This window comes from Globicephala melas, chromosome 17, assembly GCF_963455315.2.
Source record: "Globicephala melas chromosome 17, mGloMel1.2, whole genome shotgun sequence".
NCBI classification, from domain to species: Eukaryota; Metazoa; Chordata; class Mammalia; order Artiodactyla; family Delphinidae; genus Globicephala; species Globicephala melas.
In genome coordinates, this window is record NC_083330.1 from 68,708,018 (window position 1) to 68,729,638 (window position 21,621).

General features: G+C 38.4%; 1 pseudogene; it reads right to left on the reverse strand.

Annotated features, from left to right (window-relative positions):
* Nucleotides 1–5,475: 5,475 nt before the first annotated feature.
* The window catches only part of LOC132593725 (suppressor of cytokine signaling 2 pseudogene), a 52,824-nt pseudogene continuing 36,678 nt past the window's right edge, over nucleotides 5,476–21,621 (reverse strand).

Below are 21,621 nucleotides of genomic sequence, written 5' to 3' on the forward strand. Positions count from 1 at the left end.
ATTGTCTCCCAGCCTATGGCTTCCCTTTTCATCTTCTTACAGTATCTTTAGAGGAGCATACGTTTTTAATTTTGCTGAAGTCCAATTTAACATTATTCTTCTTTTATAGATTGTGCTTTTGGTGTCATATTGAAGAAGTATTTGCCTAATCTTAGTTTACAAAGATTTTCTTCTAAGTTTTCTTCTGGAAATGTTATATTTAGGTATATGATTCATTGCGAACTAATTTTTGTATGGTGTGTGAGTAATGAATAAAGGTTTCTTTTTGCACGTGGATATATAAGTGTTCTAGTTCAAAACACCATTCTTTTTTCAACGAATTGCCTTTGCACCTTTGTAAAAAATAATTTGACCGTATATGTGTGAGTCTATTCCTGGACTCAATAATATTTTGAAATGAAGTATCTCCTACTTAAACATAGACATCATATAAATATATAGACCAGATTTCACTATGTGGCAGAGAGAATAAACAAAAAAAGGAGGGAATATAAAACCTTCCATGGTCTCTATGAATAATGAAGAACCTGTAGATTATATAAGCAAAATTAGAAACATCCTTACCTAGGCATGAGAAGATCTGGATTAGAGTGCCAGTTCTGCTACTAACTAACTTCAAGAACTTTTGCAAGTGATTTATAATGGTTATATGCCACAGTATTGAGGAAGGTCATGTACACAGTTTAGTCTAGTATGAGAGACACAGTATACCAAAAAAATAATAAACAGTGCAATGATTATTAAAATATGATCTCTAGGATCCATTCTAGCTCTAAATTAGGAATCCAACAAGGTCCAGTAGAATCAAGAGACCTAATTCTACTCCGGTGATGCCCACTAGCTGTGTGGTTAAGCAGTAACATACAACTTTTTGAACCTCAGTCTCTTTATGTGTAAAATGGGGTAATTATGCCCCATCTGCCAACCACTAAAAGTACTCATGAAGAGTAAATAAAATTTCTTGGTGAATGTATTTTAAAAATGCATGTTGTACTGAAGGAATATGAAAGGTCTTTATAATTATCTGGCTGCATGAAAAACAGAATGATGAAAGGATGTTTAAAATAACATCTGGGTAACAATTTGTCTTACACTTTGAAAAGTTTTAACTAAGTTATTTCTAACCAACTTAACAAAGAAAGGTCCTGAACAGCAAACAGACTGTTCAGTTTGGAAAAGGGTAGACTGTAAATATCTGTGGCAGAATAACGGACCGAGATCGTGGTCTGCAGAGAGCAGCAAGGACCGAGACACAACGGTGGGAAAACAGGTATTGTTCAAAGATAAACTGAGGCATGTTCAAAACTTTTAAGAGCTTATTGGCACAAACGTGGGTTCAGATTGGGCAGCACCAAACTGGAAGTGGTTAGGAGTGCTCTACTAATAGGAGGTGGGGGAAAGACTCTGATAGAGAAGAGAAAGAAGTAAAGAAAAGAGCGTATTTGATTGGCTATAGCATAAGCGGTTGCCTTACATGGGAAAGTCCAGTTGGCTTTTTGTGATTGGTTGCCTTTAGATTTCAACTTCTTATCCTTGAAGTATTTACAGTCTTAAGTTTTGGTTTGTTCACTAAACTAAGGCATTAGAACTACCTCAGTCTAATGGCCTCTTTATTTAATTAATTCAACAGCATGAAGACATTATCCATAGGTCGAAGGTCCAGATGAACTCATTAAAAACAAAAAAATAGTTTAAGGCAAACAGTATGTTGAGAACAGTTGTCAGAACATAGGTAGCATACATCATGGTGAGCAGAGGAAAAGCAATATTAATATTTGATGTTTTGAGTGTTTGCTATGTTTCAGGTACTGTTCAAAGCACTTGACATGTGTTAACTATTTCAGTGCTCAGAACAGTTCTATGCCAAAAGGTACTATTATTGCTCAATCCACTTCCATTGTAGATGAACAAACAGAGCAACAGGAGGTGAGGTGATGCACTGGACTTCCGCTGTTTGACTCTCCAGTGGTACACGCTCTCTCTCCTGCTCTGTGCACCATCTCCTCCACCTGTGGAGCAATATGCTTCCACATGCCCTTTGCCCTTTGACATCCAGTTGGGTTCAAAGCCACAGAAAGCCTCAGCTGGAGACCTGAGGGAGGAAGAAATTGTCATGCATCCCTCCCTGTAGAGTCATGTAACTGACTACATCCCTCAACCTTGGATGCTGAAAGCTCAGCCTCTGCACCGGTGCCAAATCAAATCTCAGAGACAGAGTTTTGGGTGAAATAGAAAAGAAGAGCTTTATTGCTTTGCCAGGCAAAGGGGGACACAGCAGGCTCCTGCTCCAAAAAACTATGTGTCCCAACCCAGGAAGCTTTGATGAGGAGTTTTATAGCAATCGGTTCAAGGGCAGGGTTGCTGATAAGGTTAGAGTGTGCACTCTTTTAACCTGGCTTTAACCTCTTTTAACCTGGCTTCTGGTGTTCTCCTGGTAAGCTTCTCTGGTTCTCAAGGCTATCAAATCATGACCTTCTCTCTGGAATGAGGATTGCTTCATCTTCCATTTGTTGGAGGTTTTAGTTCTATAAAGAGCTCAAAGATATTGTTCTGTGTATCCCTTGAGGCAGAACCAGGACCCTGCCCCAAGGCTGCACTATTGTTTCTTGGCATCCCCTCCCTTCCCTAATTAGCAACTGTTTGAATCTGCCCTTTGGAACTCAGGGAAGGTCATGGAGGCTGGAATCTGTTCCCTACACACGAGAAATGGGGGACACAGAAAAGCTTATGTGCCCAGAAGACCCCCAGGGCCCTGCTTGGTTTCACTTAGGGACACAGGGTCCCTTCTCTTTGGACAATTCTCTTTGCCTCTTCTCCTTGTCCCTTCAGGTTTTAGGGTGGTAAAGAAAACCACCTAGTAGTAACCCTGGGGTTCTGCACAATCCTTTGTGACTTTCTTACTCTCAACCCATACTTTGTAAATAGCTTTTACATTAAATTCCTCTCTAGTTATCCAATTTGAGTCTGTCCTCTCTTCTCTCACCAGACCCCATAGATAAAAGTAACTTGTTAGAGGCAATCCTGCTAGTAGAGCAGGAAGTTAAACCTAGGAATGTGACACCAGAGGCTGTACGCCTCTAAGAGAAAGTCAGCAATCCAACAGGCGCTCACTTGGTGTCTGAGGGCAAGATGAAACATTTTTCATACTTTAAACAGGCAAGAGTTAATTCTAACTATGATGAAGGCACTGCTTATGTGCCGAGTAGAGAAAAATCAGTAAAATTCTGTTCTCAAAGGGCTCGTGGACTAGCTGTGTAGACAGACAATCTTAATACAAGATCACAGAAGAGGAATGTAAGATCTCTGGAAGAAAGCAAAAGAACGTAGTGGCTGGAGCAAGCTTAGAGGGCATGTGACATCGTGTAAACTGATTTAGTGATCCTCTAAGCGTTTTGGATGAGGGCTTCCAAATGCAGAGCATTGCTTAGAGAAAGGCGATTATTTTCATTTAATGTAATAAGATTTTACTTAGGTCGTGACAGATATATGTTCTCTTTTAAAGTTATGAAATAATAGAAGCAAAAATAATATAATCAAAATCTACCCCAATCGTACGAAACAATATAACTATATATATGAATATCTTTCCTATATAACTGATTGTACAGGACATAATGTACCCTGCCTTTTTCATTTTAGAATATATGATGATTCCTTTCACACTGAGTTATTTTTATATTTTTGCAGAAGCGACCATAGTTTGCCTGCAAAATTGTGGGGTTTTTTCTAGTTCAGTATTTAACCTATGATTTAATTTGACAGGCGCCCAACTTTTCTGGAACATATCCTCAGCATTAGAGGAGTTTTGCCAGTATTTCAGGAAAATTTCCACGAAGCTGTGTCTACTTAAGACAAATGTTTCCAGGCACAATAAATTACAGGGCCACAAAAATACCAAGCATCTCCCAAAGACTGCCTTTTGGCCTAATAAGGCAGACTCAAGTCCTTTATCTCTACACTATTAGTTCGTGGATAACCCATGCTTGGGAGGCCCAGTCATGGGCTTAATAATAAAGAAGATGATAATACATATAGGAAACAGGGAAGGTTCATTGATTCAAGCATCAGCTTTTCATCTATTCATTCCTTCACTTACTTCTTCATTTATTCAACAAATATTGAAGAAGTGTTTCTACAGTTCAGGTCCTGGAATGGCTTTTGGTTTGGGCTGTGCTGAGCCCAAGCTTGAGATTGTATGTGATGTGCTTTCCAACGCTTGGTCTGTAGACTTGGTTCTGGAAACATCTGTGTCATCTGGCATTGAACACTTGAAGCATTTCAGACTAAATACTTTTTCACCAAGGCTACACCTCCCTGTCTCCATTTTCTTTATTGCTCCTAATTCTAATCTGTCACAAACTTGTCAAGCCAATAAGCAACATCGGTAAAAAGTTATAATTCCTTGTATCTTTCTTTGCTAGAAAGGCTAATTGTTAAATAACTTTTGGATTAAAGAATTTTTAAATTTCTGCTTAAAATAAGAATAAAGTTACAGTGTTTCATAGGCCAGAATTAACTCCAATGTTAAGAAATACATAATACCTTAAAATAGTTCCCTTATTTCTAGCTGTGTTAAGAATAATGACACCCCTCCCCCCGCAAAGATGTCCATGTCCTAATCCCCAGGACCTGCGAATATGTGATGTTACATGGCAAGGGTAGGAATTAAGGTTGCTAATCCTCTGCTGTGAGTCGGGGAGATTACTTTGGATCATTTGCGTGCTCCCAGTGTAATCACAGGAGTCTTTATAAGTGAAGGAGGGAGTCAGTAGTCAGAGTGATGCAACGTGAGAAAGACTTGGCTGATTTTGGTTTTGAAGGTGGAAGGGAGCCACGAGCCAAGGAATGTGGGTAGAATCTAGAAGCAGGAAAATGGACTCTTCCCGAAAGCCTCCTGAAAGAAAGCAGCCCTACATCTTTATTTTAGCTCAGTGACACCATTTTGGACTTGTGACCTCTAGAAGCCTAAGATTAAAAACTGTATGTTGTTTTAAGCCACAAAGCTTGTGGTAATATTTTACAGTAGCAATAGGAAACTAATATAGTAGTTTACTGAGAATTTGTTGTTTTTTTAAACCATGAATTGTTTATGAATTTTATAACATTTTGTATCAAGATGTTCATTTATTTTTACTCCTTGACTCTGGTCATGTAATGGATTACTTTGATTGTGAGATGTTAATCTAACCTTGCATTATTTGAATTTTAATTATTGTAATCAGCCTTTTTATAGAAGATTGGATCCATCTTGATAATATTCTGTTGGAGAATTTTGCGTCTATGTCCATGATCTTTGCCTCCTTTTGCACACTCACTTAAACTTCCTTGTACGTAATGCATTATTTGCAGACGTTGTTTGTGTCAATATAGTATAAAAGTGAGCATTTGGGGTCTTGCTTATGTCTGAATCCTATCGTTGCTATGTATCTGTTGTATGACTTGGGTTAGGTCTCTAGCCGAGCTTTATACCACAGTATCCCCAACCTAAGTACGGGTAATAATAAGACCTAACTCTTATGATTAAATGGATTAAATAAGATAGTCCAAGCATTGTTTCTGGAATGTATAAAAGACCAGTATCTGTTATTTTGAATATTAGTATTATCAGTACGAGGAAAAACTTCAAGGTGATTTTCAACTATTACACAAAATCAGTCCCAGCAATTTCTCACTCATACTCTGCTTTACCTAATCTCTATTTGAAACCTCCTCTTCGAATCTAGTATTAGAAGCCTGGCAGTTGGTGCTCTGTGTACCAGATTCAGTCAGAAACCTGATGCGAAAAGGAAACTGAGGAAACCTAGTCTTTCTTTAAAAACATGTAGAAATGCTTTTCTCAATGAAAGCCTCTATTCTGGGGGGAGGGAGCAGTTTCTTTCAGGTTTTCTGAATGCTGTATCACCAGCCACATGACGAGCGGCCCTCGTGGAATATACTTTCACTGTTTGGTAAAATACAAATGAAGTTACAAAATTGACTCCTAGGTTATTTCTTTAACTTCTCTCCGGACCTAGTCTTACTTTCATGCTTTGATCTTCATTTTGAAATCTGGAATGGAGAAAAAAAAAACATACATAGCTATATGAACTCTGATTGAGCATGACAACCTCATTGGTGATACAGGAGGAGAATAGATTCTCTATAAAGCAAAAAAAAAAAAACAAAAAACATATGACTTTTTTCCCCTCTGTAGAACAATCCAAAATTGTTCATTCCAGGTTTCATAAATCAACTTTATGATATCAGTGTCAGGCTTCTTCCATCTCCCATCCTTAGGATGTGGTTTAACCACATGATTCAAGATGGCCATGTGACGTTCAGCAAACAGTATCCACCTTTCAAGCAGCAAAATGGAGAACAAGGAAGAAGGAAACTTGTCTCTCCTTTTAACAAGAGTCCTCCAAAGTGGCACAAAACATGTAACTTGATTTTAATGGAAATATCTTAGATACATGGCCATAATTTACATAAAGGGAAGCAGTAAAGTGTAGTCTTTTATCTAGGTGGCAATATGACCAGCTGTAAATGAAGGTTATGTAACTAAAGAAGACTATACAATGGTTATTAGAAGGGAACTAATAGTTACCTTCCACACATATTAATATCTAGGTCTTCCAGACTCACTCACCTACTCCAGCACATGGCCCTGGACTCAAAGTTAGGAAGGATGGAATTGCCTGTTCACATTATCTTCTTTTTCTTAATTAAAAATATTACATGCAAATTTCCAAACCAGAGGAAAAAAATAATCCCAGGAGTCTAAGGTGGTACACAATGCAATTATTTTTCCCTTTCCCTGTTCAGATTCACAGACCTCCAATTCTATAAACATCTTCTTCAAATATTTTTTGTATTCATCCAGAAAATATTTTAACCCATGGAAATGTACCCCACAAATTTTCCTGACCTTTGTATTTTTGTTTAAATAACATTGTATTTTGTTTAAGCGTGCGTTCTTTAGAGTTCAGATAGCACTCAACTATGAAACTACCTTGCTCTGGTTCATCTTTATTCCTGAGTATACCTTTAATCATCTTTCTGATTTCATTATCATTGATCTGTTCAAATTTTCTGCTTCTTATTGAAGACATTTTGGTAATTTCCCCTAGATTTATAAATGTTATGGAGTCTCATGGAACATATGCTTAAAATTACTTTAATCTCTTTGTTCTTAATATTGCATAACTTCGATCTCTGTCATTCATCAGGTTAGCAAGTTAAATAGAACAATCTATCTATTTTTGTAATTATCTTTAATGAACTTTTTTTTTAATCCTCATAATTCTTTACTTTGTTAAAACATATCTTGGAGGTTTTTCTATATCAATATATGCAAATCTATCTCATTTTTTTCTTACAGATATATGTTATTTCATTTTAAAGCTGTGATAGAACCTTTTTAACTAGTTTCTTATTAGTAACTGTGGATCAAGTGGGAGAGTTGTTTACCAGATCTGTTTATTTTGCCTCTGAGGGAACGAGTAGGCTACATTTTCTAGATTCCCTTGTGAGTGGGTACGGCCATGCAGCTGATGTCTGGCCAATGGAATGTAGGCAACATTTACATATACCTTATCCTCACTTGATAAATAACATATGTAACTACAATTTCCCCCCTCTCTTTTGGAGATCTTAGAAGTCCAGTATTAAAGATGGTTGGAGCCACACAGTGGAATCAAGCCACATCCCTGAATTACTATTTGGAAGAGTGTCCCCTACCAATTAAGAATACCCTATATTGACTGCATGAGTGAGAAATGAACTTCTGTTGCAATAAGTTCTTGTGATCTATGGGTTAATTTAGTTTATCTAATTAAGACAGCATCCCTATAACTATACACAAACAGAGCAACAAAGTACATTCTTTTATCCAAGACTTTGGATAAAATCCATTTCTGGAGAACATTGTTGATCAAAATATATTCAGTTTCAAAGATATGTCTAAAGAGCCCAAAGCAATGCATGCCTTTACAACAATTCTAACAGTATTCTGCACTATCAAATTACTTGATCTTTGCCAGTCTGATTGTGAAAAGTGGTAGCTAATAGTTGTGAGCCAATAGCTGAGGCTGAGCATCGTTCCATGCTTGTGACTTTCATGAATTGCTTACAATTCTTTGGATACACGGACTGCCCACTTACGTCATTTTTCTGTTTGCTCCTGAGTTTTGAGTCATTTTCGTGGTGATTTTTAAGTGATTTCATACATCAAGATTTTAAAACAACCTAATGTTCACACATCATAAAAATGAACTCCTTTCTCTTCATGTGCTGCAAATGATTGTCTCTAATTTTCTGTTCATCTTTTGACTTGGATTATAGCTTTCCCACAAAGAAATCCTTTCAAATTATTAATTAGTCAAATTTATATTTTTTCTTTGGGTCACATTTTCTTATAAAGGCCTCGCCTTATTTTCTAATGATACTCTCGTGGTGGTCATATTTAACTTCAAATGCTTAGTTTAAGGTAAATGGAAGCTAGAAGGTATAGCTTAATCTTTTTTTTAACCAAATGACTCATCATTTGTCTAAACACCCCTTATTATTCTTTTCTCCATTGACTTCAGATGCTTTCTTTATCATATCATATATCATATTTCTTTATCTTTATCATATATCATATAGACTACATATGTCTCCACACACATGTAGTCTATTGATAGAATCCCTATTCCCTGTGATTGAACAGCTGTCTATTCACAGACCAGAACAAAACATTTACATTTGTAACAGCGTTAAAGCACACTTAAATATTTAGGTTAGGCTTAGATTCTCTTCATTCCCATTGTGCTGCCTTTGATACCCATTCTTATTTTTCTACTTACTTCTAAAAACCTCAATTGGTATTTTTATTGGACTCATATTAAACACATAGATTATTAAATGTATATATTAATAGAGAAGTAAAAGCTTTATATCGCTGTCCGTTTTTAAGAAAAACTTTTGTGTAAATTACTCTTGATACATCAGTCTCCTTAAAATTCTGTTCTAATTTTTGAAAATAGATTTTCATTTTTCTTTTCTAAGTGTAAGGTCATTTCACATACCAGTAATGACAATTTTATCTTCTTTCCAATATTTAAAATTATTTAGCCTTCTTGACAAGAGTCATTGACTACTACTTTCTAGAACAGAGTTAAATAATGGTGAGCTAGAAGTCAACTTTGCCTTTTAGCAAAGGCAAATTTTCCTTTTGCCTAATTTTAGCAGGTGATGTTCTTTTTCTGTTTGATTCAAGTGGAACTATGTCTGGAAAATATTCTTCAGAGTTACTGATTGGGAGGTACCCATTCCTTAGACTCAGGGTAAACAGTGTTTTCTTTTTATTTCTTTTTAATCCTTTTGTCACTTTTGGTTCCTTTTGATAAGTTTTGGAGAGAGAAAATATGTAAACATGCATCTACTCTTCACATTTCCTGAAGTCCAAGTCTTTTCATAAATCTTTTTGAAGGATTTTATTATTCCTGACATCTTTTACAAGAAATAATTAGATGGATAGCTCACAGATTGTTCTGGGATCCCCAACAGGAAGCCCATTTGTGTTTAAAGCTGAAATCACCCATGTAATTATATTTATGTCAGCCTGCAAGCAGAGAGTTTCTTAATTATTATTATTGATGACTTCTACAGAGGCTTTCCTGAGAAGCCCACATATGTTCTGAATCAATTGCATTGTCTCTAGTTAGTCCCCAAAATACCGTGACTGAGCCCAAATCAGGGAGCCTAGGTAGAGGCTGGCTTCACGGCTAATGAATCTCCTTCAGGGGAAGTCAACTGACTACCGAGAATCAGAAGTGGTGCTTTGAGCAGCCGGAGCCTCGGGCATGTGCTTTCTGCTCGTGAAAGAAGCAAAGATAGGATGTAGACCCTGTGAACTTTCTGTCTCTCAGTGGGAAGGAAACTGGGGGCACTTGGTTCCTCTTACTAGAAGGTGCCAGGGTATCTGGCCGTGACCTCTGTGCCTGAGAAGAGCAACACAGAAGTCTGGAGGGAACATGGAGCTGTCTGACGCTTGAGGTTTCCTGTGATAGAAAGTTAATTTAGGGCCTGAAATTCAAGGATGATCAAGTGCCCAGTAAGTCAAGGCCTCGTGCTAGGTGCATGTAAAGGGACTGAGACTCAGCCTCTTTTCTCATTGACTTTCTAGTTTAGTTGGTGATAAAAAGATTGTTTGAGTCAAGCCAAAGAGCTTCTGTTCAGCATTGCCTAAGAGGCACTAGACTGGTCACAAGTGTATGGATGCTATAAAGACGCAAGTATTTGAGTGTGAACAAGACACAGAATAAAACAGGTCTGTATTAGAATCCAGAAAGGAAGCTGGAAATGAAAATAGAAACAGTGTAACAAGTACTAGGATTGCAATAATGAAGAAGTAGTGTGAAAACATACAGTGCTAGATAACTCAGTTTGTATGGAGTAATCGAATGTTTCACCAAAAAAAAAAAAAGGTGGTCCATGGGATGTCTTGAAGGGTGTGTAAGAGATATGCAAAGAAGGCTCAAATGGATTTTCTAGATAAAGGGAATATGAACAAAGTAATAAAAGATAACGCCTCTTATGATCCGATTGCAAGCTGGTCACTATCTTAGGCAGTTTAACATGTATTAATTCATTTTATCCACACAACAACCAGCTGCAGAGCAATTTGAGGTCAACCATGAGGACCACATCGTGGTTACTGTGTGAGATGTGAGGTGGAGGGATGGACGCAGGAGCTGAGGCAAAGAGGCAGGTAGGATTCAGGTCATGGAAGCTTAAGCAAATATTTGGGTCCACATGCATGATGGTATAACAAGCAATACTGAAAAACATGCATTGAGGGTCAGTGAAGTGCTCTAATGATGCAGATACCTGCTGAGGAATGTTCTTATTTGTAAAATGGGAAAGATAATTATCTTTTCCCTGTCCACTTAACGTGATCATTTTGAGAACCAAAAATGAGCCTATAAACATGAAAGTGCTCCATGAAATATCAGGTCCTATGCAAAGGTGGAGGAGGATAAAGGGCAATAGGAGTTCATTTTCCGAGGGATACAACAGCGAGTTATTCGTAGGGAGAACTACATGGTGTCCAGATACGCTGAGAAGTTTCTCTTATCCCAGAAATGTTGGCTGTAGTCTGGACTCCCTCTGAAAGGAAAGAAAAGTGTTGGCCCTATTCAGGGTCCAAGATCTTCCTCTCTGAAGATAGTGCAAAGAACTTGCATAGTTCAATCTGATTATTTTCTGTTAAATATAAATGCAGGGTAGGCAAGCCACCAATCCATTTCAGCTTGGAGAGTGAAATCAGCACTCACAGAAACGGTTGCCAGCAAGCACTTACCAGGCTTCCAGACATAACTCTGTTAATCAGTTAACAAAATGGATTGTCGTGTCTCATACTGGTTTGGCAGGGGCAGCGCACAGAGTTCTTCTTCAGGCATTCTCCTCCTGGTCAATGGTCAAACTAACTTTCATTGAGGGTCTGTAATGTATAAAGTGCTGTACGTAAATTATCTGCAATCCATGCAACAGCCCTGTCCACAAGGTCACCTCCCCAGAAGGGAGCAGATTTGGAATTCAAAGCCCATGTCTGTCTAACTGCAAAATCTATTTTCTTTCTGTCAAACCACATTGTTTTGCACACTTACAAAGACTGTGGTTCCAAATTAGAGTCAGAATATCCAAGAGTTTTATTCCCTCTGTGCTTCTAAGTAAGATTTTGGATAAGGCTATCCAATGTCCTAGGTGTCAGTTTTTTTTACATCTGCAGTGAAGGGATTGGACATAATTATCTTTAGTATTGCCTTTGCCTCCAACAGTCTATGAGTCCTCGGTTCATAGTATGTCCATCAGTGCAGAAGGGATACAGCTCTGCTCCCCCGCCCCCATGCCTCTCCGCCAGTCAGCCAATCACTGAATCAAGCCTAGCAACCAGTGAGGTGACAGGTGTCCCAGCCGGGTCTCCCCAAAACCCAGCATGTGAACCTCAGCTAAGATTTTCCAAGTGTCCTTACCCACGAGGGATAAGAGAAGAACAAACACAATCTAAGGCAAACTTCAGCACATTAAACTGCACCTGATTGGGAAATGTACAGAGTTTTAAGATTCCTTTCAAATGAGACTTGAAAGGCTGACAGCCAGAAAAACTAAAATCTTAAGCAGACGTAAGATGGAGAAGACAGGTCTGAAAAAACTGGAGTGAAACTATTTGAAACTAAGAATTGGGAACAGCATCTGAGGAAAAGATGAGGCACACGTATAAACTCTTTTGCACAAGTAGGTATCTCATATAGAAAACGTAAGAATTTCTGGTATTCATGCAACACCTCCTCTTCCAAGAAGTTCAAAAGGCTAGGCAGTCACACCAGACTTCAAATGCAACTGCAGTGAAGTCTAATAAAGAAGGGATGTACTGACCTGGAATTCACTCCTCTCAGGGGCACCACTATCCAGAGGAAATGCTTTCAGCATGAACATTCTGGATGCACTGAACTGGAGTAAGATCCAGGATCACTGTGCTCAGGAAGGGAAGCTCCTAACGGCAAAAACTTCTCAGAAAGCTTGTTTCTTTCCCTCGCATCCTCCAGCCATTTTCTCCCCAGAGTTAAACGATACAAAGTCAAATGATGCCTGTTAATTACACAAGTGGTGACCACTAAAAGCAGGGAAACGCTCACTTCAATATATTTTGATGGAGAAACGTCTTGATGCTCTATTATTATGCCTCTCATACTGTTCGTCTTTCAACATCCTATAATGGAGGGTAGACATTAGAGGACAATTTGAGAACTAAAGTTTTAAAGGTATGATGGTGGAGGAAGGGAAACATGAACAAAGCACCTACTGTATATGTCAGGCATCCTATAAGGTGTATCCTGAAATCATCACACGACTTTATGGGGTGGGTACTATGCTCGTGCGGTACAGGTGAGCAAAGCGAGGCTCAGAGAACTTGATGTGAGCAGTTCAAGTCTAAACCTTTTATGGTATTACTGTCCTCACTGTTTAGTCCTGGGTGAAATAATAATGTAATCTCTCACCCTATCCTCAATAACTTGTGCTTTGGCAAAAGTGGAATTACTAGCAATTCCCCGAATTGGTCCTTGTCTCTCATGCCTTCATGATCTTTGTAAATATTTTTACCTTTGGTCAGATGAGTCCTTCCTGGATACCTCCATTGCCTGTCACCAGCCCTCTGGTGAACCTTTGCTAACTCCCTTAGAGGGAGTTCCCTATGCTCCCACTTCATGAATTTATTATACAAGGTACAAAATGGCATTGAAATTATCTGTTTTGTGTCCATAACCCGATGAGAATTAAACTCTCCTTTGAGGGCAGGACTGTGGTTTTGGGTTTTTTAAAAATTTACGTAGCTCTGTGGCACCCAGCATAAAGTAAGCACTCATTAGAACTTTGTGATAAGGGAGGAAGGGACGTTGGGAGGAGAAAATAGGAAAGGGAGGAAGGTTGGGAGGACCAAAAAAGAGGTGATGATGGAAAGTCGGGAGGATAGAAAAAGGGGAACAAGGAAAAAGGAAGAGCAGAGGAGGAGAAGAGAGGAGAATGAATGGAGAGAAGGGGAAAAGGAAGAAAAGAGGAGAATAGAAGGAGAGGTGACGAAAAGAGAGATGCAGACATAGAGAATGGACATGTGGACACAGGGTGGGGGGAAGGGGAGGGTGGGACAAATTGGGAGGTTAGGATTGACATAAATACACTACCATGTGTAAAACAGATAGCTAGTGGGAAGCTGCTGTATGGCACAGGGAGCTCAGCCCGGTGCTCTGTGATGACCTATGTGGGTGGGATGGGGTGGGGGTGGGATGGGGGCGGTGGGAGGGAGGTTCAAGAGGGAGAGGATATATGTATACATAAAGCTGATTCACTTAGTTTTACAACAGAAACTAACACAACGTTGTAAAGCAACTGTACTCCAATAAAAATTACCTATTAAAGCATAAATTATCCCAATATTTAGCAGCTAAACCAGTAAGTATTTCCTCACAGTCTTTGGTTCAGGAATTCAGAAGTGGCTCAGCCTAGTCGTCCTGGCTCAGTCTCTCAAGAGGTTTGAAAGTGACCCCTGGAGGCAGATCCTTTGGAGGCTCAGCTGTGGCTGGAGGATCCACTTCCAGGATGATTCACTCACATGGCTAGAGAGTAGGGGCTCATTGCTATAGCAGGAGACCTCAGCTCTTCACCATATGGACCTCCAAAGGGATGCATCAGAGCCCTCATTATATAGCTGGTGACTTCTCCACAAAGCAAGCGATCCAAGGAAAAGAAGAGGAAGCCACAGAGCCTTTTATGCCCTAGTATTGGAAGTCAAACGTCACTTCTGTAATGTCCTGCTACTTATACAGATCAGCACTATTGATTGTGGGAAAACATTACACAGGGCAGGAGGCAGGGAACATTGGGGGCCATCTTGGAGAGACGGTTAATTTAAACATAGATTTTTATGATAGAACCTGTGATCATCAGAAAACACTCCAATACCAATACAATTATATGCTTATAGTTCTTTTAAAAATATTAGGAACTACAGAAGGGGATCATGGTTTTTGGAGGTAAATATAACATAAATTATAAAGAAATGGATAAATGTTCTGTAACCCAGAGCATCATGTTTTCAGCAGATAAATAAAGGCTAATCCTGTGTCATATTCCAGATAAGCTGGGTTTGTTCACTTGATCAATTTCCCTGTCTCCCAGAAAAACTTCTAGACTCTCTTTATGGATGAAAAATCTTGCAGTATCCCTACAAAAGACCAGTATGGTGGAAAATAAATATGCAGGTTCTTTGGAGCAGGCAATAGTCACCTTGACTTCTGATTTCATGACCTATTGACGGAGTCACCTGGGTAAATGTCCTGAGTTTCCTTCAGCCTCAGGCCTCTGTAACTTACCTATCGGGTCCTATAGGGTAGTACTGAGATTGTGCATCACAGTAACTGTTAAATGTCGTGAGCAATTCCTGAAGCGTAACAGGTGCTATGTGTCTCACTCTTTCCCTTATTTCAGATGAAAAACGAAAACAGAAACTATATGGACAGTTAGAGGTCTTGTCAACCACAGTGACAAGTACCCAGATATTGGAGAATATCTGGGTGTTTATGATCACATAAGATAGAGCATCAGAACAGTCCTACTGTTTTTACTCTCTGTTGTAGGTGATTGTGGAATTTTGCCGAGAGCTACATTTTCACAATACAAAATCAGAAAGGACAGGAATAATGTTAATAGTGAAAAAGCCAAAGCAGCCTTGAACTTGAGAGTTTCAGAGGCCTTAGTGATTTTAGTATAATGCTTTCAACGCTGGCCTGCTCACACTAGTACCACCCGGGGAGCTCTTAAAGATAGTATGTGTAAACCCCTTTACAAGAAATTATCATTGGATTTTTCTTGGGTGGTTTTTCGAAGTTCCCCAGATGATTTTAATGGTCAGCCAGCTGGAGAAGCACTGGTCTAGCACAACTCTCATAGAACACATGAGAACACTGAGGTCCATGATTCCAAACTCTTACCAAAGCCACATTCATGTTTATTTATTTTTTTAAGTTATACGTATTTGGCAAACAATTATTGAAGTTATACTAGAAACTAAATGCAGGATAATTTTTTTTAACATTTTTATTGGAGTATAACTGCTTTACAATGGTGTGTTAGTTTCTGCTGTATCACAAAGTGAATCAGCTATACATATACATTTATCCCCATATCCCCTCCCTCTTTTGTCTCCCTCCCACCCTCCCTATCCCACCCCTCTAGATGGACACAAAGCACCGAGCTGATCTCCCTGTGCTGTGCGGCTGCTTCCCACTAGCTATCTATTTTACATTTGGTAGTGTATACATGTCCATGCCACTGTCTCACTTCATCCCAGCTTACCCTTCCCCCTCCCCATGTCCTCAAGTCCATTCTCTCCGTCTGCATCTGCCCCTAGGTTCTTCAGAACCTTTTTTTTTAGACTCCATATATATGTGTTAGCATACGGTATTCATTTTTCTCTTTCTGACTTACTTCACTCCGTATGACAGTCTCTGGGTCCATCCACCTCACTACAAATAACTCAATTTCGTTTCTTTTTATGGCTGAGTAATATTCCATTGAATATATGTGTCACATCTTCTTTATCCATTCCTCTGTCGATGGACACTTAGGTTGCTTCCACGTCCTGGCTATTGTAAATATTTGTTTGTTTGTTTTTTAACGTTTCATAGTTTACTAAAGCATCTTCAGTATCATTCATTGTCTTGATTTTCAAAGCTAACTTTATAAGTTAAATTGGAGAGAATATTAACTCCATCTCATAATAAGCAACCTGAGGCTTAAGGAAACAAGGCAGATGTTGCCAGGGATGAATCAAAAAAGCAGCCGTGGCAGAGGCCAAAGCAAGTCTTCTAACTCCAAATTCTTTATTTCTCTGCCTGCACACACACACGTGTTGCTCAGCTTCGGTAATGTATCGTCTCTCCCCCCTCGCAAGTCCTGATACAAAATGAAATGGTGTGAACTGCAGCAAAGGGAAACCAAAAGCTCCAAATTCAAGGGCTGTACGATCCTACTAAAGAAGGCCTCATACCTGGAAAGTGATGTTCTCTGTTTGAGCTTCCTCTCCTGTTCACTGTCTTGTAAACCAGAACCCTTTGCATCAGGTTTTAAGTGGAGAATAATTTTAGCTGCACGTTGGTTCATTTAGTCCCTGTAGCAAAGAGAGAGCAAGCAGATAATCCGTGTTCAAAAAGAAAACAAGAGGAAAGTTTTTCTCTTTACCAGGATTAGGAACACAGGAGGAGAGGAGTCAGGGGCCCTGGGTGTTGTATTAGTTCCCTGTGGATGAAGCAACAAATTATGACCATCATGTTAGCTTGAAACAATAGAAATTTATTCTGGAAGCCAGAAGTCCAAAACTGAGGTGTCAGAAGGAAGGCACTCCCTCCACCGTCTCTAGAGGAGAAGGCTTCCTGCCTCTTCCAGCTTCTGGTGGCTCCAGGAATTCCTTGGTCTATGGCTGCCTCACTGCAATCTCTCTGTCTCTGTCTTCACATGGCCTCACTCTCTTTTCTCTTTGTATTTTCTTCTGTCTCTTATAAGGACACTTGTCATTGGATTTAGGGCCTACCCAAGTAATACAGGTAAACTCATCCCAAGATCTACCTGCAAAGACACTTCTAAATAAGGTTCTGGTTGGACATATCTTTTGAGGGGCCACCATTAACCCACCACAGATGTATTTAATTATAAACAGATTTTATCTTTTTTCTGCTTGGATATTGCCGGTACATAGAACATTTCTTGATTATTTGAAGATTTATTTGTACCTCACCTTCTTTCTGAGCTCTCTTTTTAGTTCTTATTGTTTTTTAAGTGATGCTTAGAATTTCTAGGGAGACAATCCCATCATCTGCATAAACGATCATTTTCTTCCCTCTTTTCCAATTCATAACTGCATTTGACAATCGTACTTTTGAGACGAGGTTCTTAAAAAGCAAATTATCTTAAGAGCTGGCGTAGGAGTTACTGCTAACAGTTAAAGGAAATCAGATTTGCCGAGGCATAGGAACAAAGTAAGAATGTCAGGGTACTTCAGGTCACAGACTTAAAGAGCTGTTTTGTCTTCAAAATTACTTAATTTCTTCCCTTGGTTCTGACAATGGATACACCAAGGCTCAAATTACCTGAAGCTATTTGCCCAAGGTCACTCAACAGAGAAAGAACTAACAATACAAAAAAATAAATCTCTCCTTTCAATCTCCGATAGCCAAAATAACATTTTAAACTTGAAGATGTAACCGTGTTACTCACTTTAAAATCATTGACTGCATTGTTTCTAAGGCAAAACTTTACATGGCCTGCAATGCCCTCGGTGATCTAGCTCGCCTGTCCCTGCAGTCTCCTCAACTTTATGTCTCTTTTACAATTTAAATTATAAAAGTTTTTCACTCTGGTCTGGACACATTTCCCTCAATCTGCCAAGCTGGTCTCAGGGCTTCCTGGCTGAAGGAGAATTACATAAAATCATCCACATGTGTGCACTCTCCCCTTGCTAGCCCCTGTTCCCTGTTTAACTCCAGTTGCCCAAGAGAAGATAGGTGTCACCATCCTCCCTGGGTCAGATTAATGCCCAGGCTTTTCCCTCTCATCACAAATCTAAAGTACATTCATATCATGTATAACAACCGCAATTAATTAATGTTTTATATAATGTATTTGTTCAATGTCTGTCTTCCCCACTAGACTGTAAACTGCATGAAAACCAAAACCAAAATTTATTCATTATTATACACTGCACCTTGCACAGTAACTGGCTCTTAGTATTCGTTTAATTTTAAAACAGTTCAATAAAGGAAGCATTCGTGTTTATGCCTGTTTTGTGACACTATAGCCTTTCATTCTTCAGTCCTTCCAGTATTCCGTCGGCTTCTTTTCCTGCTATTGCTGTGTATCTCCTACGACTATTCTTTCTCCTTTTCTAACCACCTAAGGCAGAGTGGTTATTTTAGAAAGACACAATGCTTAAATAGCATCAAATAATAATTTTAAACACTTGAAAGCATCAGACAGGTTGTATAAAAATTAGTGTGGGCACAATCTATTACGATTCAGAATATATCTCAAGTGGTCCTTTTCCGGTGACCTTTATTTATGCTATAATGAGAACAATAAACTTAATAGCCAGCATGTATAAGATGTCTCCTTTATACAGGCACTTATTCTCAATTCGCACTTCCTTCCCAGACCTAAAGGATCTCATCTTTCTAGAGTATACTGTAAATTGAGGAATCAAACAGCATAATTCTTTCTGTTGTTTTGAAAAGATTTGCAGGTCATGAGCCATCTTCTAAAACTGACCTAAAGCTTAAAGTTTCCCCAAATGAGAATATCCAGCTACCCTACAATTATTGCAATTACATATTGTTCCTGTTTTCATTTATGCATATAAAAACTAATAATAAAATACGGCAAATCAATTTTTCATGAAGGCAGTAGCATACAGTAATTATTTCACTAAGAGCCTGCCAAATTATTTTCAGGAAGTACGTATAGAAAATGGTTGTGTTCTCAGCGTCTCTCTCATAGCCTTGAGTCTCAGGCACAAATTGCATGGCATGAAGGAAAACAAAATCCCATTCCAAACATCAGGTTTTTATCCTCTTGCAATGTGTGTAAAATGAACTCATGATGAGTTCCTGAGGGTGAAATCATTCTTCCTCCTTCTTGGTAACTTTCTTAAACTGTGCAGTGATTACTGAGTAGCACCAGATTTCCAAACCTAAAAAGTTATGCACGGTGCTTCTTTTTTGTGCCCTTATGTAGCCAAATGACCATATGGGATATGTTAACAAGTATTAACAATAATTCCTCATTATGCTGAATTGGTCATATTCCACGTGGAGGGAGTTTTATCTTTAATTCTAAGTGCTTATGTAAATGAGGGAAAGATAAAATGAAATCTAGTATATCCGTAGTATACATAAAATAAATAACTAATAAGGACCTACTGTATAGCACAGAGAACTCTACTCAGTGCTCTGTAATGATCTATGTGGGAAAACAATCTAAATATGAGTGGATTTATGTATATGTATAGCTGATTGACATTGTTGTACAGCAGAAACTGACACAACATTTTAAATCAACTATACTCCAATAAAAATTGTTTTTAAAGTACAGTATATCCAGTAGACCCAGATGGGATGGGGACAAAAACTATGTCATAGGGTTAAGAATTAAAGGAAGGACCTAGAGGTGATAACCTGGATCTGACAGGTGGACACCTGAAGGATGCCTGCACACACCTAAAAGATGATCATGTTGAAGAGGGTTAGGCTCTTTATTTTCAGTGTCTGATTGGAGCACAGGACCCAATGGATAAAAGCTATAGAAACACAACCTTTACTTTTCTTTAAGGAAAACTATTCTTTTTTCTTGATTAATTTTTAAATTTATTGAAGTATAGTTGCCTTACAATATTATATTAGTTTCAGATGTACAACATGGTGATTCAATATTTTTATAGATTACATACCATACAAATTTATCATAAAATATTGTCTATACTTCCTATGCTGCACAGTACATCATTGTAATGTTTATTTTATAACTGGTAGTTTCTCCCTCTTAATCCCCTTCATGTATATGGGGAGTTGAAGAAAAGTATTCTTAAAAGCATTGCTGTTAAGGATTTAATGGGTAGCTCAAGTGGATGGGGATTGGACATCCCCCGCCCCCAGCTCCGGCAGAAGCTGACAGTGTGAGCAGCCCTTTGCTGGGACATTCTTGGAGGAGATGTGTGTCCTACGGAAGGATACCCTGTTTCAGTGATTTTCAAACCATAGCCTGGCGGGGCAAGAAAAACGTGAAGAGGCAGACGTCTAGGTCTCCAGTTTTTGTTTGTGTGTGTGTTTGCATCTTTCCCATTACTTATGAATTTTCAGAGTAGTGTTTGTCAGTCACATTCTCTGGTCATCACTGAGAATTGTTGATTTTGTTTTGGGTTTCTTTTGGCTTTTGGTATCATTAGCAAATTGTAGATTGTGAAGTTTTTGATGTATTTGATGCACTAAAGTCATTATTCTTTTTGATTCCCAAATGTCCCATCCTAGGCCAGCGAGAGGTCCTTCAGATTGTCTCCTGTGTCCTTTAGATGTGATACCATTAGTCTCTGTGTGCCTCTTTACTCTGGCACAAGATATTCCAGGCTCATCAAGTATGTTCCCTGCCTCAAAAACGGAATCAACCATTTCTCCAAGGAGCCCCGGTTCTTTTTATACAGGAAGGGGTCTAGTGGGGCAGAACAGATCCATTTATATATGCTTTATATATAGGAGTTTGGGTAAGAATTCATTTGAAAATAAAGCAAAATTTTTGCTATAAAATGGCTTAAAAAATAGTCATCTAGATAATTTTTTAAATCCCCTCTTCTTTGAGAGCCTCCAGATACAACTAATTCCTAAAATAGGAATTCAGCATTTTGCTGGACACAGAATTCTTTGGACCTAGAAAGTTCGTTACAGGAGTTCCATCTAGCAATAGTTTACTATATAATAGTTGGAAAAAACTCTCAGTTGGTAAACAGATATTTTTTTAAACATTGAAAAATGTGCAGCTTTGGGGCCAGACAGCTAGTTTAGTTCTTTTGGTGAACACAGTTCTAGCTGCTTTTTAAAAAGCATTTTCATCATAAAATAATTCATACAAGCATAGACTTACATAAAATAATATCTGTGTAGCCAGAATCAATATTTTAATACTTTGCCTTATTTAATTTTTTTAAGTTATGAAACATAGTAGATGTATTTAGATCCTCAGGATATCCCTCCTGCATGCCTTCCCCAACTGAACAGTTAACCTTTATTGTCAATTTTGTGCTTCTCATTCCTATGATAATTTTTTAACACTGATCTTACATATCTGAAATCACTTGGCATATTTTAAACTGTATTGACATTGTACCATGTGGTACCTATTATTATTTAATCTGTTTTTGCTTTTTTCTGGAGGAACATTGCTTCTGAAACACAGCCTGCAAATAAATACATATAGTTCTTTTTTATTTGTGTTAACTGCTGTCTTATATTCCATTCTATGAAAATACTATAATTTATAGTAGTGATATTACTGGTATCACACTGA